Source organism: Nannospalax galili, unplaced genomic scaffold (genome assembly GCF_000622305.1).
Source record: "Nannospalax galili isolate Female #2095 unplaced genomic scaffold, S.galili_v1.0 scaffold566, whole genome shotgun sequence".
NCBI classification, from domain to species: domain Eukaryota; kingdom Metazoa; phylum Chordata; class Mammalia; order Rodentia; family Spalacidae; genus Nannospalax; species Nannospalax galili.
The window spans coordinates 204,435-210,033 of record NW_008355811.1 but is presented as its reverse complement, the minus strand read 5'-3'; the positions used below and the strand labels follow the sequence as shown (position 1 = coordinate 210,033).

Sequence of the window (5,599 nt, the reverse complement as noted above, 5' to 3'; positions counted from 1 at the left end):
AGAAAAAGCAAATCAAACCATTTTAAATGAATTATGGTTTTGTTATAACTCAGTTTCTACAAGTGGTTAAAGTGTAACAAGGTTATCAAGAGCACAAACAATGATCTCTTTTTGTTTGTTTTTGAGACAGGATCTCCCTGTAGTTCCAGATGGCCTGGAACTCACTATGTAGACCAGGCTGGCCTTGATCTCACAGGGATCCACCTGCCTCTGCCTCCTGAGTGCTGGAATTTAAAGGCATGTGCTACTATGTCTGATAAGCTTTCACAGTTTTCTCCTTATTTTTAACTTTTTATTGTGAGGACAAAATTTTAATTTATCATCCAAAATCCATAGCCTGGACATTTACAACTTTTTTAAAAAAACAATTTTTATAGCTACTTAACTGGATTTTTTGAAATTTTCATTTTCTTTCTTTCTTTTTTTTTTTTTTTGTCTTTTTGAGACAGGGTCTCTGTAGCCCTAGCTGTCCTGGAATTCACTATGTAGACCAGGCTGGCCTTGAACTCAAAGAGATCCACCTGTGTCTGCCTTCCGAGTGCTGGGATTAAAGGCGTGCGCCACCACGCCCAGCCCAATTTTCATCTTCTTAAACAAGAGCTGAATTCATAAATTATGTAGCACATTGCAGCAAATTAAGATTATCCATACAAATATTTTTAACTCTGAAGCTTTTTCTGTTGTAAGTCTCAAGTAAAGTTTTTCTTGCTTAGACTTTTTTGTTGTTCTTTTTTGAGACAGGGTCTCCCTGTAGCCTCAGCTGGCCTGGAACTCACTGTGTAGACCAGGCTGGCCTTGAACTCACAGAGATCTGCCTGCCTCTGCCTCCAGAGTACTGGAATTAAAGGCCTGTGCCACTACGCCTGGCTTAGACTTCCCTTTTTCTCTATTGATCTACATCTCTGTTTTTGTACCAATACCATGCTTTTTATTTTTATTTATTTATTTATTTATTTATTTATTTATTTAGGTCTTTTTGAGACAGGGTCGCCCTGTAGCCCCAGCTGTCCTGGAACTCACAATGTAGACCAGGCTGGCCTTGAATTCACAGAGATCTGCCTGCCTCTGCCTCCCACGTGCTGGGATTAAAGGCATGCGCCACCACGCCCAGTGACTTTTATTTTTTTATTTAAAAAAAATTTTATGTGTATGAGTATATTGCCTACATATATGTAAATGCATCCCTGTCATGCAATGCCCACTTTCAGAGGTCAGAAGAGGGTGTCAGATCCCCTGGAACTGGAGTTACAATTGTTAGCCGCCATACCATGCCACTGTCCTCTGGAAGGGCAGCCAGTGCTCTTAACCATTGAGCCATCTCTCCAGCCCCTTGCTTGGACTTTTATATCCTTTTTTATTGTCACATATAACCTGAAAGAAGAAAAGTTTACATTTGGCAAGAGCCTTAGAACTTTATTTAAATGATCTTAAAATAAAAGCCTCTTTGTAAACAAGAAAAAATCAGAAAAGAAAGTACATAGAGAGCCAAGAATCTTTGCATGTTAGCCGGGTAATTGCCCAAACTTCAGGGTTTATTCTGTCTTCTGCCTTGGTGGTCAGCAGAGGTAAGAAGAAACAAGCTTTAGCTTTATTTTAAAAATTATTAATTGGGCGGGCAGGGCATGGTGGCCCATGCCTATAGTCCCACACTTGGGAGGCGGAGGCAAGTGGATCTTTGTGAGTTCAAGGGCAATCTGAACCTGACCTACATAGCAAGTGAGTTCCAGGCCAGCTGAGGCACAGGAGACCTTGCTTTTTTTTAAAAAAAAAAATGGGGGTTGGGGATTTAGCTCAGAGTGCTTGCCTAGCAAGCAGAAGGCCCTGGGTTCGGTCCTCAGCTCCGAAAAAAAAAATTGCCTTTGCGTACTGCCTAGGGAGGGGTCCATACAGCGTGGTCCCTTAACTTAAAGGGAAACTAACACAATGCCCGTAGCCCTTGATGACCTGCAAAAGAAGGAAGAGAATGTCCTCAAATTCCTTGCAGCAGGAACCCACTTGGGTGGCACCAGCCTTGGCTTCCAGATGCAACAGTACATCTACAAGAGGAAAAGTGATGGCATCTACATCAAGAATCTGAAGAGGACTTGGGAAAAGCTGCTGCTGGCAGCTCGTACCATTGTTGCTATTGAAAACCCTGCTGATGTCAGCGTCATCTCCTCCAGGAACATTGGCCAGCGTGCTGTGCTGAAGTTTGCTGCTGTCACTGGAACTACTCCAATTTCTGGCCACTTCACTCCTGGGACCTTCATTTAACCAGATTCAAGCAGCCTTCAGGGAGCCATGTCTTCTGGGGGCGACTGACCCCAGGGCTGACCATCAGCCCCTCACAGATGCATCTTATGTCAACCTGCCCACCATCGCTCTGTATAACACAGATTCCCCTCTGTGCTGTGTAGACATTGCCATCCCATGCAACAATAAGGGAGCTCACTCAGTGGGTTTGATGTGGTGGATGCTGGCCCAGGAAGTTCTGCACATATGTAGTACCATCTCCCGTGAGCACCCGTGGGAGGTCATGCCTGATCTCTACTTCTACAGAGACCCTGAGGAGATTGAGAAGGAAAGAGTAAGCCGCTGCTGAAAAGGCTGTGACCAAGGAGGAATTTCATGGCGAATGCACTGCACCAGCTCCTGAGTTCACTGCAGCTAAGCCACTGAGGACTGGTCTGCAGCCCCCACTGCTCAGAGCACTGAATGACCATCTAGTGGTCATAAGCTGTGCTGCAGACACTTGAGCAGGATGGAAAGAAGGTGGATGAAAACTAAAGTGTTTCTAAAAAAAAAATTAGCTGGGAGTGGTGGCGCACACCTTTAGTCCCAGCACTCAGGAGACAGGCAGGTAGATGCCTGTGAGTTCAAGGCCAGCCTGGTCTACATAGCGAGTTCTAGGCCAGGTGGGGCTACAGGGAGATCCTATCTCAAAAAGACCCCCCCTAAAAAAATTTCCTCATGCTTTAAGGATGATCTGAATAGGAGAGACCTTCAGTCTTCCCTTTCTCCCTGTTTAATGATTTGGGCCTTGTGGTGGTTTGAATGACTGTCCCTCATAGGCTCCAAGTATCTGGGGACTCTTGGCCCCCAGTTTGTGGAGCTGTTTGATGAGGGTCATGGAACCTTTAGGAGGTATGACCATGCTGGAGGAAGCACGTCACTGGGACAGGCTTTCAGAGTTTGTTTTTTGTTTTGTTTTGGTCTTTTGAGAGGGTCTCTGTAGCCCCAGCTGACCTGGAACTCACTATGTAGACCAGGAGATTGGCCTTGAACTCACAGAGATCCACCTGCCTCTGCCTCCCCAGTGCTGGGACTAAGGGAGTGCTCCATGCTTGGTGAGAGTTCTTAAGCCTTGTCAGATTTCCAGTTCTACTCTGCTTCCTGTGCCTGCTTGAAGATATAAGCACTCAGCTTTCTGCTCTGGCCACCTCCTGCCACCATGCCTCCCCTGTCACTATGGACTCTCCCTCTGGAACCATAAGCCAAATAAATTCCTTCTATAAGTGGCCTGGTCATGGTGTTTTAGCACAGCAACAGAAAAGTAACTAAAACAAGCCTTGAATTCCTGGACCTTTGTCTGCCCCTATTTGTCTTATTTATGGTTGACAATACTCTCTTAGCCATTGACTGCTGAGCTATCTCTCCAGCCCCCAATCTTTTTTAACTTTCTTTATGCTTCCTTTTTCCCACCAGCCTCCTCACATGGAAGGACCTGGCATTGCCATTTGTTTTTATTTTTATTTTAATTTCCCCCCCTTTCCATACCATTTGTTCAAATTTATATAGCACCTCTAACTCTTTGTCCTGCACCCAGGGCCCTGAAGTCACTGTGAAACTGCGTTTCTGTCTATTTTCCTGTGAGATTCTCAGGCAGTTCTAGGGGTTTGGAGGTGGATCAGACTTCTCTTCCATTGGTTGGGGTGGGCTCCAAACCAAATTAACAAATTGAACCAAAACCAAATTCAAAAAAGCTGGTTGTGGTGGCACACACCTTTAATCCCAGCATTCATCTGGAGGCAGAGGCAGTTGGAACTCTGTGAGATTGAGGCCAGCCTAAGTCTACTGGTGAGTTCCAGGTCTGCTGGGGCTACACGGAGACCCTGTCTCAAAAAGATCAAAAACAAAAAACAAAACCCCAAATTGAACATGGGTTCTTACTTGGCCTGATGGGCACTTCCCTGAACTGGCTCCTTTTCTGGGTTCCTTTGTGCTCCTGGAGTCTTTACCCTGACAAGCCTGGAGGGCTAACCCCACTCCTACGGATCAATGAATCTACTGGCGCCAGGGAAAGTTCTCTTTCCTGTCTTTCCAGGGCTCATACCCCAGTGACAAGGGAAGCAAAAAGGCCATCTTTGACTCTCCAGACAGCCCCATTATGTTGTAGGCACTATGTGCAGAGAGACCAGACACCAAGATTTATTTCACCTCCAGGGAGCAGTTTATTCATGCTAGTACCTGGCTCCACGAGATAGTTCTCAAGAAGCAGAGCCTCAAACAAGAAAGACCCAGTCTTTGATACCCTCTGTTAGTTCCTCTTTATAGTTTCCTTTCTTTGTCTCCCAGATATAGTAACACTCATATCCTGATTGGGTGCTCTGTGCTACAAGGTCATGACAGGCAGAACTGTGTACATGCACTCAGGCACAGACCATGCTGTGTTCCTTTTTCTTGTTCTGGTGGATTCCTGTCACAGGCTAAAGTACTTGCCGTGCAAGTCTGACCACCTGAATTCAATACCCAGAACTCATGGTGGAAGGAGAGAACCAACTTTCAAGAGTTGTCTTCCTAACCTCCACACTTGGACTATGACACACCTGCACCCGTGGATGTGGACGTGTGTATGCACATACATATACACACACTAAATTAATTAAAAATATATATGACATTGGTAATCCAGGTGTGGTGGCACATTCCTGTAAATCCTAGTGCTTGGGAGGCTGAAGCAGGAGGACTGTCACAAGTTTGAGGCCATAGCAACACTCTTTCTCAAGGCCAAAACCATTTTTCTATATTTTCTTTGCCTGTGATTCTCTCTCTCTCTCTCTCTCTCTCTCTCTCTCTCTCTCTCTTTCTCTCTCTCTCTTTCTCCAGATAATACTGTCCTCATAGAACATTAAGAGCTAGCCCCTCCTCTTCTAATTTTAAAAAATTTTTACAGATGGTAGAGTGCTGGAGATAGAATCCAGGGCCTTGCACCCTTGTACATCCTAGGCTACCTACCTAGCTTTATTTGTTTGTTTTACATATGGAATCTTTCTATGTGGCACAGGCTGGCCTCGAACTTAATCCTATTGCCTCATCATCCCAAGTGTTTGGACTACTACATGTATGTGCCATAGTGCCTGGCTTAAAATTTGAAATTTATAACTTTTTTGGAGACAGAGTCTCTCTATGTATCCCTTACTGACCTAGAACTCATAGAGATCTGCTTGCCTCTGCCTCTTGATGCTGGGATTAAAGGTATGTGCCATCACAACTGGCCCTGAAATTTAGGAGTTTTAAATATTAAGAAGAATACCCAGGAGTGTAGCTCAGTGATAGAGTGCCTCACATGCATAAGAGTCTAGGGTTTAATCCCTAACACCTTAAGGAAAGGGGGGGGGGA

The 5,599-nt window shown here is 45.0% G+C and overlaps 1 pseudogene; it reads left to right on the top strand.

Moving 5' to 3' along the window:
* Nucleotides 1–1,923: 1,923 nt before the first annotated feature.
* LOC103750626 lies at nt 1,924–2,735 on the top strand (annotated as a pseudogene).
* Nucleotides 2,736–5,599: the final 2,864 nt, after the last annotated feature.